The sequence below is a fragment of the Phoca vitulina genome, unplaced genomic scaffold (assembly GCF_004348235.1).
Source record: "Phoca vitulina isolate PV1807 unplaced genomic scaffold, GSC_HSeal_1.0 scaffold13, whole genome shotgun sequence".
Lineage (NCBI taxonomy): Eukaryota > Metazoa > Chordata > Mammalia > Carnivora > Phocidae > Phoca > Phoca vitulina.
This window is the reverse complement of record NW_022589716.1, coordinates 24,389,376-24,403,544: the sequence shown is the minus strand read 5'-3', so window position 1 is coordinate 24,403,544 and position 14,169 is coordinate 24,389,376. Positions and strand designations below refer to the sequence as shown.

Genomic DNA, 14,169 nt, shown 5'->3' with positions numbered 1-14,169 from the left:
AATATATATTAGCAAGACAAACCCAACAATATGTTAAAAAATCATTTACCACAGTCAAACAGGATTTATTCCAGGAATGGAGAGGTGGTTCAATATTCACAAATCTATCAACGTGATGCATCACATTAACAAGAGAAAGGAAAAAAGCTATATGATCATTTCAGGAGATTAAAAAAAATAATTTGACTAAGTACATTCATTCATGATAAAAACTCTCAACAAAAGTGTTAGAGAGAACATACCTCAACATAATATAGGCCACAGATGAAAAACCCACAGCTAATGTAATACTTAATGGCAAAAAACAGAGCTTTTCCTCTAAGATCAGGTACAAGACAAGGATGTCCACTCTCACTGCTTTTATTCAACATAGTACTGGAAGTCCTAGCCATAGCAATCACACAAGAAATAAAAGGCATAAAAGTTGGTAAAGAAGAAGTAAAACTTCCACTATTTACAGATGACATAATACTATAAAAAAAACAAACCCTTGGGGCACCTGGCTGGCTCAATCAGCAGAGCATGCAACTCTTGATCTTGGGGTTGTGAGTTTGAGCCCCAAGCTGGGAGTAGAGTTTACTTTCAAAAAAAAAAAAAAATATATATATATATATATATATAAACAAAAACCTTGAAGACTACCAAAAAATCTACTAGAACTGATAAATGAATTTAGTAAAATCATAGGACACAAAGTGGATATAGAGAAATCCTTTGCATTTCTATACAGCAATAATTAAGTAGCAAAAGAAAAATTAGGAAACAATCCCATTTACAATTGCACCAAAAATAATAAGATACCAGGAATAAACTTAACCAAGGAGGAGAAAGATCTGTATTCTCAAATCTATAAAACGTTGAAAGAAATTGAAGATGATGCAAACAAATGGAAAAATACTCCTTGCTCAGGGATTGGAAGAACTGATATTGTTAAAATGTCCATGCTACCAAAAACAAGCTACAAATTTAATGCAATATTTCTTTCCAAACACCAACATTTTTCACAGAACTAGAACAAATAATCCTAAAATTTCTATGGAACCACAAAAGATCACAGTCAAAGTAATCTTAAGAAGAACAAAGCTGGAGGTATCACAATCCCAGATTTCAAAACATACTACAAAACTGTAATAATCAAAACAGTATGGTACTGATACAAAAATGGACACGTACGTCAATGGAACAGAATAGAGTCCAGAAAAGTACGTACATTCTTATTGTCAATTAAGAAGTAAAGATATAGAATAGGAAAAAGACAATCTCTTCAACAAATTGTGTTGGAAAAACTGGGTTGTTTCATCCAAAACGTGACATTGGACCATTTTCTTATACCATACACAAAAATAAACTCAAAATGGATTAAATGTGAGACCTGAAATCATATAATTCCTAGAAGAAAACATAGGCAGTGATCTCTTTGACATCAGCCATAGAAACATTTTTTTAGATATGTCTCCTTTGGCAAGGGAAAAAAGAGCAAAATTGAACTATTAGGACTACACTGAAATAAAAAGATTTTACACGGTGAAGAAAACCACCAAAAAACCCAAAAAGGCAACCTACTGAATGAGAGAAGGTATTAGTAAATGATACATCCTATAAAGGGTTGATATCCAAAATATATGAAAAACTTAAAGAAAACACCAAAAAAATAACTAATCTGATTAAAAATCAATAACATTTTTCCAAAGACATAGAGATGGCCAAAAGACACTGAAAAGATGCTCATCATCACTTATCATCAGGGAAATGCAAATTAAAACTACAATATCACATTACACTACAATGGCTAAAATAAGAAACATGAGAAACAACAGGTGTTGGCAAGGATATGAAGAAAAAGGAACCCTCTTACACTGATGGTGGGAATGCAACCTGGTGCAGCCACTGTGGAAAACAGTATGGAGGTTACGAAAAAATTAAAAATAGAATTACCATATGAACCAGTAATTCCACTACTGGATATTTACCCAAAGAAAACAAAAACACTCATTCAATAAAACCCATACACCCTTATGTTTATTGTAGCATTATTTATAATAGCCAAGATATGGAAGCAACTCAAGTGTCTATCAATAGATGAAAGGATAAAGATGTGGTACATAAACACACACACACACACACATAATGTAATATTGGCCATAAAAATGAATGAAATCTTGCCATTTGTAACAATGTGGATGGACCTAGAGAGTATAATGCTAAGTGAAGTAAGTCAGTCAGAGAAGACAAATACCATATGATTTCACTCATATGTGGCATTTAAGAAACAAATGAACAAACAAGCATGAGACAAAAAGTCTCGCTTTTTAAAAATTTTTTTATTGTTATGTTAATCACCATACAGTGCCGTATGACCTCACTGATATGAGGAATTCTTAATCTCAGGAAACAAACTGAGGGTTGCTGGAGTGGGGGGGTGGGGTGGGAGGGATGGGGTGGCTGGGTGATAGACACTGGGGAGGGTATGTGCTCTGGTAAGCGCTGTGAATTGTGCAAGACTGTTGAATCACAGATCTGTACTTCTGAAACAAATAATGCAATATATGTTAAGAAAAAAAAAAGAAGAAGATAGCAGGAGGGGAAGAATGAAGGGGGGAAAATCGGAGGGAGACGAACCATGAGAGACGCTGGACTCTGAAAAACAAACTGAGGGTTCTAGAGGGGAGGGGGGTGGGAGGATGGGTTAGCCTGGTGATGGGTATTAAAGAGGGCACGTTCTGCATGGAGCACTGGGTGTTATACACAAACAAGAATCATGGAACACTACATCAAAAACTAATGATGTACCAAAATCTATAAAGAACTTCTTAAATTCAACACCCAAAGAACAAATGATCCAATCAAGAAATGGGCAGAAGACATGAACAGACATTTTTCTAAAGAAGACATCCAAATGGCCAACAGACACATGAAAAAGTGCTCAACATCGCTTGGCATCAGGGAAATCCAAATCAAAACCTCAATGAGATATCACCTCACACCAGTCAGAATGGCTAAAATTAACAAGTCCGGAAATGACAGATGTTGGCAGGGATGCGAAGAGAGGGGAACCCTCCTACACTGTTGGTGGGAATGCAAGCTGGTGCAGCCATTCTGGAAAACAGTATGGAGGTTCCTCAAAAAGTTGAAAATAGAGCTACCATATGATCCAGCAATTGCACTACTGAGTATTTACCCCAAAGATATAAATGTAGGGATCCGAAGGGGTAGGTGCACCCCGATGTTTATAGCAGCAATGTCCACAATAGCCAAACTGTGGGAAGAGCCAAGATGTCCATCGACAGATGAATGGATAAAGAAGATGTCTATATATATATATATATATATAGACACACACACAATGGAATATTATGCAGCCATTAAAAGGAATGAGATCTTGCCATTTGCAACGATGTGGATGGAACTGGAGGGTGTTATGCTGAGCGAAATAAGTCAATCAGAGAAAAAAACAGTCTCTTAAACACAGAGAATGGTGGTTGCCAGAGGAGAAGTGGGTGGCAGGATTGGTGAAATACATAAAGGAGATTAAGACTGTGGCATTTTCAGATATGGCATTTTGACTTATATTGATGAGCAGTGAGAAATGTACAGAATTGTTGAATCATTATATTGTATACCTGAAACTAATATAACCCTGCATGTTAACTATACTTGAATAAATCAATAATATAGCAACACACAGCCTAATTGGAATTGTATGCACTCAAAGTTTGTGGCATCTCAGTTTATAGTCTACCTTCAGGCACAATGTAATTTTGTTGGGGAGGGGAGAATGGAGGGGTTTCATGGAAAATATTTAAAAGACAGAGGACTGTATTTAAATAGGAATTCCTATATAGAGTCTTTAGAGTAATACAGCTTAAAAACACTTTCAAAACATTTAGTCTGGGGAGTTTTAAACGTTTTAGTCAAGCAAAACTTCGTACAGTATATAAAACAGATAAAATCAGATTTGCTCTGGTTGAGGTCCCATCAGTACCATAAAATTCACACTTTTAATTTTAAAATTCAGTAGTATTTAGTATATTTCACAGAGTTGTACAAACATCACTGCTACCTAATTCTAGAACACATCACTACCTCAATGAAAAGTCCCATAAAAATTAGCGTAGCTGTCACCCCTTATTCTTACCTACCTCCAGGCCCTGGAAACTACTTATCTATTTTCTGTCTCTATGGATTTGCCTATTCTAGACATTTCATCAAATTGAATCATATTATATGGAATTTTTGACTGGTTATGTTCATTTAACATAATGTTTTCAAGGTTTATGCATGTTCAAGCATGTGGCAGCACTCTATCCCTTTTTATGACCAAATAATATTCCTTTTTATGTATAAACCACATTATATTTATACATTCAGCAGCTGATGGACATTTGAGCTGTTTCTACTTTTGGCCATTACGAGTAATGGTACCATAAACAGTTGTGTACTAGATTTGGAGTGGATGTGTTTTTGGTTCTCTTGGGTATTAACTAGGAGTGGAATTGCTGGGTCACATGGTAACATTATGTGTAACATTTCAGAGGGCAGTCCAAGATGGTAGCATAGGAAGACCTGAACTCACTTCCTCCCACAAACACACCTAATTTGAACCTACATATTGAGCTATTCCCCCCTGAAGAACAACGAGGGCTATTCCAATAGCTTCTGTACAACAAATGATAGAGGGTCCACATAGTGAAGGTTGGAACAGAGGAAGATATGGTAATAAGAACTCTATCCCCAATGCAACAACCTGCAATAGGGAGGGATATCACAGAGGAGCCTGCATGTACTTACCCACCTTGGGGGATGGGGAAAAAGGCAGTTTAAAAGGCAACAAGACTATAAATGAGGGAAATCTATTTATTAACCCTAGAGCACCTGCCAGAGACCAGTAAACTGTTGGAACTCTCTTTGGGGTCAGAGGCACTGATGAGCACGATTTTTTACATCCCCCTCAGGTGTCCCTCCAAAGTGGCCTGGTGTGGTACACCCTGAGGCCCCCTCATTCATGTCTATACCAGCACCAGTTGTCTCACTGGGACAGCCACAGAACACACACTTCAGGAATCCCCCGGCTCATGCCCACTCTAGGCCTGGCCATCCTGCAAAGGCAGCCCTGGTATGGCCATCCCAAGACCTCCTGGGGCCAGTGCCCACTATAGCTTCAGCCATCCAATTAAGGAAGCTCTGGCACAGTGTGCCTGATCCAGCCACCCACCAAGGCAACCCCAATGCAGTATGCCCAGAGACCCCACCAGCTTGTACCCACTTCAGCTTTAGCTGTCTTACAAAGCTGACCCCAGTGAAGTATGTTTCAGGTTCACCCAGCCCCTGTCCATTCCAGTTCCAGCTATCTTATGAGGGTGGCTCCAACAAAGGGAGACCCAGGAACCCCAGACTGTGCCCACTTCAGCTCCAGCTGTCCTGCTAGGGTGGTGCTGGGATGGCTCACTTGGAACCCCTGGACAGCACCTGCACCAGCTCCAGTTGACCCACTAGGGTGGCCCCAATGCAATGCATCCTGGGATTTCCCCAGCCTACATCCATTCTAGCTCTAGCCAGCCCTTAAAACCTCTAGGAATACAGTTTACAGAGAAGATGTTCCTAAACAAGGCCTCTCCTTCAAGACTGGGAGAGGTAGCTCTTCCACTTAATTCAAAACAAAAACAAACACAGAAAGTCAAACAAAATGAGCAGAGGATTATGTTCTCCATGAAACAAGATAAAACCCCAGGGGTATGGGAAAACTAATGAAATGAAGATAAGAGTTCAAAGTAATGGTCATAAAGATGCTCATTGAACTTGGGAAAAGAATTAGAGGAACACAGTGAGAACTCCAACAAAGAGTTAGAAAATATAAAAATGAACCAACCAGAATACAGTAACTGAAATGAAAAAATACACTAGAGGGAATCAACAGCAGATTAGATGGCATAGAAAAATGGATCGGCAATCTGGAAGACAAAATAGTGGAAATCACTCAATCAGAACCACAAAAGGAACAAAAAGTGTTAAAACAGGATAGTTTAAGAAACCTCTGAGACAACATCTAGCATACTAACATTCACATTATAAGGGTTCTAGAAAGAAGAGAAAGGGGCAGAAAATTTATTTTAAGAAATAATAGCTGAAATATCCCTAACCTTGGGAAGGAAACAGTAATCCAGGTCCAGAAAGCACAGAGAATCTCAAATAAGATGAACCAAAGAGATCCATACCAAGATATAATAAAAATGGCACAAGTTAAATGAGAATCTGAAAGGCAGCAAGAGAAAAGCAGTTATACGCAAGGGAAAACCCATAAGATTATCAGATGATTTTTCAGAAAAACTTTGTAGATTAGAAGAGACTGGAAGGATATATTTAAAGTGCTAAAAGGGAAAAACTTATAACCAAGATTATTTTACACAGAAAGATTATCATTCAGAACTGAAGGACAGATAAAGAGTTTCTCAGGCAAAAACTAAAGGAGCTCATCGCCACTAAATAGGCATGACAAGAAATGTTAAAAGGTCTTCTTGAAGCAAAGAAGAAAAGGCCAAAACTAGAAATAAGAAAATATACAAAAGAAAAAAAATCTCACTACTAAAGGTAAATATACAGCAAATACAGTGAATTAGCCACTTAAAAAGCTGGTATGAAGGTTAAAAGACAAAAATAGTAAAATCAACTATACCTACATTAAGTAATTTAGGGATACACAAAATAAAAAGATGCAAAATATGACACCAGTAACAGAGGGGTGTGTGTGTGTGTGTGTGTGTGTGTGTGTGTGTGTGTAAACAGTAAAAATGTAGTGCTTTTAGAATGTATTTGAAGTTGTGACTATAAGCTTAAAACAGACTGCTATATATATATAAGTCAATATATATGAACCTCATGGTAACCACAAACCAAAAATCTACACTAGATACAAAAAAAATAAAGAGAAAGGAACTCAAATATAACAAAAGAAAATCATCAAACCACACAGGAAGAGATCAAGAGAAGAAAGGAGTAGAGAACTTCAAAAACAACCAGAAAACAAGTAACAAAATGGCAATAAGTACATACCTATTAATAGTTACTTTAAATGTAAAAGAAAAAAAATGCTCTACTCAAAAGTTTGGCTGAATGGATAAAAAACCAAACAAGACCCAACTATATACTGTGTGCTATTTATTAAGAAAATATTAAGAGACATTAATGAAAAAAATTTACAGTAAGACAATGATACTAGTGGATTTTAATACCCCACTTAACATTGGTGGATAGATTATCCAGACAGAAAAATCAATAAGAAAACACTGGCCTTTACACATTAGACCAGATGGACTTGATATGTACAAAACATTTCATTCCAAAACTGCAGAATACACATTTCTTTCAAGTACACATGGAACTTTCTCCAGGATAGATCACATGTTAGGCTACAAAACAAGTTTCAATAAACTCAAGAAGACTGAGATCTTATCAAGCATCTTTTCCAAACACAACGGTATGAAAGTAGACATTAATTACAAGAAGAAAACTGGAAAAAAATTGTAAATGCATGGAGATGAAACAACATGCTACTAAACAACCAATGGGTGAATGAATAAATCAAAGTGTAAATCACAAAATACCTTGAGACAAATAAAAATGAAAACACAACTTTCCAAAATCTGTGGGGTACAGCACTCTGAAAACTATAAGACTTTGATGAAAGAAATTAAAGACAACACAAATGGAAAAATATACCATGCTCATGAACTGGAAGAATATTTGAAAAATGTAGATACTACTTAAAGCAACCTATAGATTCAATGCAATTCTTACCAAAATACCAGTGACATATTTACCAAACCCAGAACAAATAATTATAAAATTTGTATGGAACCAATGAATCATAGAACACTACATCAAAAACTAATGATGTACTGTATGGTGACTAACATAATTTAATTAAGTTATTTAAAAAATAAAAAAATAAAATTTTTATGGAACCACAAAAGCCCCCAAATAAGCCAAAGTAATCTTGAGAAAAAGAACAAAGGTGGAGGCATTATGCCTCTTGATTTCAAACTATACTACAAAGCTAAAATAATCAAAACAGTATAGTACTGATACGAAAACAAACACATAGATCAAAGGAATAGAGAGCCCAGAAATAAACACACTAGACAGCTACATGCAAAAGAATGAAACTGGACCACTATCTTACACCATATACAAAAATAAATTCAAAAGGGATTAAAAACTTGAATATAAGACCTGAAACCATAAAGCTCCTTAAAGAAAACATAGGTCATAAGCTCTTTGATATTAGCCTTAACAATATTTTTTGGACCTTTCTTTAGGCAAGGGCAACAAAAGCTTATATAAACAAATGGTATTACATCTAACTAAAAAATACTGCACAGCAAAGGAAACTATCAACAAAACAAAAAAGCAACATACTGAATGGGAAAAGATTTACAAATCATACATCTAGTAAGAGGTTAATGTCCAAAATACATAAAGAAGTTACACAACAATATCAAAACACAAACAACCCGATTAAAATGTGACAGAGGACTTGAATACACATTTTTCCAAGGACATGCAAATGGCCAACACATATGTGAGAACATGCTCAACATTACTAATCAAGGAAATGCAAATCAAAGCTACAATGTGATATTAGCTGATACCCATTAGATAGTCTATTATCAAAAAGACAAAAAATAATGTGTTGGGGACAATATAGAGAAAAGGGAATTCTTATCCACTGTTGGTGGGAATGCAAATTGATGTAGGGACTATGGAAAAAAAATAGGTTCTTGAAAGAATTAAAACTACAACTACAATATGATTCAGCAATTCCAATTGTGGTTTTTCTATCCAAATAAAACAAAAATATTAATTTAAAGAGATATATGCACCCCTGTGTTCATTACAGCATTATTTATGATAGCCAAAATATGGAAACAACTTAAGTGTCCCTCAATAGATGAATGGATAAAGAAGATGTGGTATACAAATATACAAGGGACTATTACTCAGCCATAAAAAATGCAATCTTGCTATATGCAACAACATGGATGAACCTAGAGAGTATTATCTTAAGTGAAATAAGTCAGAACAAAAATAATACCATATGATTTCAGTTACATGTGGAATCTAAAAACAAAAATAAACTATACAGAAAGAGACTCATAGGTACAAGATACAAACTTAGTGACCAGAGTGGGGACGGGCTGAGGAGGTGGGCACAGTAGGTTAAGAAAATTAAGAGGTACAAACTTAGAGTTATAAAATAAATAAGTCATGGGGATGTTAATGAATATAGGGAATATGGTCAGTAATATTGTCATAACTTTGTATGGTGACAGATGGTAATTAGACTTATCGTGGTAATATAAAAATACTGAATTATTTTGATATACATCTGAAACTAATATGACATTGTATGCCAATAATACTTCAATAACAGTATTTTTTCCCAAGGAATTGCTGAACAATTGTACTAAGTGTCCACATCATTTTAAAATTCAACCAGCAATGTATAGGTGTTTAAGGATTCCTGTTTCTCCATAACCTTTCCAATTCTTGTTTGTCTTACTTTTTTTAAGATTTTATTTATTTGAGAGAGAGAGCAGACGGAGGAGCAGAGGGAGAGGGACAAGCAGACTCCATGTTGAGGGCAGAGCCTGATGTGGGGCTCAATCCCATGACCCTGAGATCATGACCTGAGCCGAAACCAAGAGTCTGACACTTAACCCACTAAGCTGCTCAAGCTCCCCATTGTTTTTGTTGTTCTTTTTATTTTAATCATATTAATGGGTATGAAATGGTGTTTCATTATAATCATTTCTCTTTCTTGAATTACTATTTTGAACATCTTTTTATGTGCTTATTTTCCATTTGTAAGTCTTCTTTGGTGAAATGTTTATTCAAATTCTTTGCCCATTTTAAAATTTCTTTTTATTGTTGAGTTATAAGAGTTTTTTTTATATATTCTAGACACTAGACATTTATCAAGTATGCAATTTGAAAATACTTTAATACACTCTGGATTTGTATTTTCATTTCTTAATGGTGCCCCTTGAAACACAAGTTTATGATAATAATAAGTAACATTGATAAAATCAAATTCAACTTTTCTTTCATTGTTTCCGCTTTTTGTGTCATATCTACTAAACTATTGCTTGATAAAAGATCACAAAGATTTACTCCCATTTTCTTAAAACTGTTTTATAGTCTTAGCTATTGTATTTAGTTCTGTGGCCCATTACAAATTATTTTTTCATATGGTGTGAGGTAGAGGTCCAACGTCATTCTTTTGCATGAAGCTATCCAGATGTTGAATCGACAGTTGTTTCCCTCACTGAACTGGGTTTACACACCTGTCAAAATCAATTAACTGTAATGTAAGAGTTATTTCTGGATTCTCATTACTATTGCACACACACACACACACAAACAGGATATATATAATGTATATAGCATAAGGATGAAAATTATATCTGTTATATATATAATAATTTCCATCCTCATGCCAGAAACACATGATCCTGTGTTGGCTATTCTGGGTTCTTTGCATTTCCATATGAATTTTAGGATCAGCTTTTCAAAATGTAAAAAATGTAGCTGGAATTTTGACAGATTATAATGACTCTGTAGATCAATTTGGAAAGTATTTTTGGCTTTACATTAACTCAATTATGGCCATATGATCTTTTAAATTAACTTTGACATTTAACTTTTTTCAACAATGTTCTGTGATTTTCAGTGTACAAGTCTTGCACTTCTTTTAAGTTTATTCCTAAGTATTCTATTATTTTGGTTCCTAATGTAATTTAATTGCTTTCTTAATTTTGAGAGTTCATTGCTAGTATATAAAAATACAATAGACTTTTTTTTTAGACTTTTTATGTTGATCTTGTATTCTGGAATTTTGCCAAACACACTTACTTGTTCTAACAATATTTTATTAGTTCTTATAGATTTTTAGTGTATTCCATAGGATTTTCTATATCAAGATCATGGCATCAGCAAATAGAGATAGTTTTACTTCTTCCTGCCCTATTTGGATACATGTACTTCCTTTCCTTGTGTAATTTCCCTGGCTAGAACCTCCAAAACAATTGTTGAATAGAAGTGATGAGAAAATAGCCTTCTCTAATTCCTGATCTTAGAGAAGAAAGCATTCAGTCTTTGACCATTAAGTGTGCTATTAGCTGTGGGATTTTTGCAGACATACTTTATTAGGTTTAGAAAGTTGCTTTATGTTCCTAGTTTGCTGACCGGTTTTAGAAAGGGTATTGACGTTTGTCAAATGTTTTTTCTGCATCTACTGAGATGATCATGCGACATTGTCCTTTAGTCTATTAATATAGTATATTTCATATGTTAAATCAACCTTGCATCTTAGGGAAACATTCTACTTTGGATGGAGTATAATTCTTTCCATATATTTCTGGATTCTGCTTACTAGTATTTTGTATGAAGATATGTCTATATTCATAAAAGATATTGAGATTTGTGTGGTTTTGGCATCAGAATGCTACTGGATTCCTATAATGATCTGGGAAGCATTATCTTCTCTTTTATTTTTTAGAAGGTTTTGTGAACCACTGGTATTATTATTAGTATTTTTTTTAAGATTTAGTAGATCACCAGTGAAACCGTCTAGTCCTGAGCTTTTCTTTTGGGAAATTGATTACTAATTTAAAATGTTTACTTGGGGGCGCCTGGGTGGCTCAGTCATTAAGCATCTGCCTTCAGCTCAGGTCATGATCCCAGGGTCCTGGGATCGAGCCCCGCATCAGGCTCCCCGCTCTGCGGGAAACCTGCTTCTCCCTCTCCCACTCCCCCTGATTGTGTGCCCTCTCTCGCTGTGTCTCTCTCTATCAAATAAATAAATAAAATCTTTAAAAAAAAAAATAAAATAAAATAAAATAAAATGTTTACTTGTTATAAGTATATTCACATTTCATATTTCTTCAGTTTTAGTAGTTTGTGTCTTAGGGATTTTTTCATTTTATGTAAGTTATCTAATTTATTTACATACAATTATTCATATTATTTTCTCATTATTCTTTTCATTTATGTAGTATCATTAGTGATATCCCCTCCCTCTTTGATTCCTGATTGTAGTAATTTGAGATGTGAGTCTTCTCCCCTTCTCTTGGTTACTCTAGGTAAAGTTTTGTCAATTTTGTTGATTTTTCAAAAAATAAAGTTTTGTTGATTTTTCTCCCATGTTTTTCAATTATCCACTTCATTTATTTCTACTATAATCAATCTTTCTTTCTTTCTTTCTTTCTTTCTTTCTTTCTTTCTTTCTTTCTCTCTTTCTCTCTTTCTTTCTTCTACTTAATTTAGGTTTAACTTGCTCTTATGTTTTTTTTTTTTTAATATGGGATGCTTCACAAATTTGCATGGCATCCTTTTGCAGAGGTCAGCCTAATCTCTGTATCATTCTAATTTAGTATATGTGCTGCCAAAGGAAGCACTATTTTTCTAGTTTCTTAAGTGGAAGATTAGGCTGTTGATTTTAAATCTTTCTTCTTTTTAAATTAAATAAATACCTATTGCTATAAATTTCCCTCTAAGCAACTGCTTTTGTAGCATTCTATGTTTTAGTATTTTATATTTTCATTTTTATTTATCACAATTTACTGTCTAACTTATCAGTGTTTTTTTTTACTTGACCTCTGACTACTTATGACTATGTTGTTTAATTTTCACATATTTGTGGATTTCCCAAATTTCCTCTGTTACTGATTTCTAATTTTATCACCTTATGGTTTGGAGAATAAACTTATGATTTTTGATCCTTTTAAATTTATCAAGGCTTGTTTTATGGACCTATATATGGTTTATCCTGGAGAATGTACCACATGTACTTGGGAAAAGAATGTACATTCTATTGTTGGTTGGAATGTTGTATAGATGCTTATTAAATCTAGTCAGTTTATAGCATATTTTAATTTTCCATTTCCTTATTGTTCTATCCATTATTAAAAGGGTGGTATTGAAGACTGAAGTCTATTATTATTGAATTATCTATTTCTTCCCTTGAGTACATCATCCTACTACTTTCTAGGCTTCATGATTTCTTTTTTCTTTAATTTATTTTACAGGGGTTGGGGGGAGAGGAGGAGTAGAGGGAATGAGAGAATCTCAAGCAGATTCCCAGCTGAGTGTGGAGCCCAATGAGGGGCTCAATCTCACATCCCTGAGATTATGACCTGAGCCAAAATCAAATGTCAGATGCTTAATTGACTGAGCTACCCAGGCACACCTAGGCTTCATGATTTCTGAGAAGGAATATTAATCAGTTTAAGAAGGCTTGTAGATGATGAGTTGTTTTTCTTTGCTGCTTTCAAGATTTATTCTTTCTTTTGATAGTTTGACCACATGCGTAGGTGTGTGTCTCTGAGTTTATCTTCCTTGGAATTCTTTGAAGTGCTTTAATGTACTAATTGATGTTTTTTTAATCAAATTTAAAAATATTTAGGTCATTCGTTTTTCAATTTTTTTTTTTCTTTTCCTCCTTTTACTTGACTCATTTATCTGTATATTTGTGCATGTGCTGGGGTTCCCACAGATTGAGGCTCTGTTAATTTTTCTTCATTCTTTTTTAAACTGTTCGGACTGGATTATTTAAACTGACCTATATTCAAGTTTTGTTTGTTCTCTCTTCTGCCAGTTGATCCCCTCTAGTGAATTTCTTTTTTTTTTTTTAGAGAGGGAGGGGCGTGGGGAAGAAGGAGAGAGAGAATCTTAAGCAAATGCCACACCTGGCACGGAGCCCAATAAGGGGCTCTAACAACTCTGAGTTCATGACCTGAGTCAAAATCAAGGGTCAGACACTTAACTGACTGAACCACACAGGCACCCTCCTCTAGCGAATTTTAACTTCACACTTTGTACTTTTCAACTGGAGATTTTCTATTTGTTTCTTTCTTTTACAATGTGTTTTTATTGACAATTCAGCAAAGCATTTTTCTCACACTTCTCACTAATTCTTTAGACATAATTTTTATTAAACACTTTTAATTTAGTTCATTAAGTGCTTTTAAAGCTTATTTACAGTCTTGTCTACTAAGTCCAACATTTGTGCTTCCTCTGAGATAGTTTATATTGACTGGTTCTCTTCCAGGGTATGGGTTATACTTTCCTCTTTTTTATAACTTATCATTTTAAATATATAATCTGGCAACTCTG

General features: G+C 34.7%; 1 protein-coding gene and 1 non-coding gene across 3 annotated transcripts in view; both read right to left on the bottom strand.

The window, feature by feature from the left end:
* Nucleotides 1–14,169, bottom strand: part of TAFA1 (TAFA chemokine like family member 1) — a 520,519-nt gene that overhangs the window by 339,113 nt on the left and 167,237 nt on the right. The gene's annotated exons all lie outside the window — the stretch shown is intronic.
* On the bottom strand, nt 12,350–12,452 carry LOC116637269. The gene has a single exon (XR_004300452.1). It is a non-coding gene; the product is annotated as a U6 spliceosomal RNA (small nuclear RNA).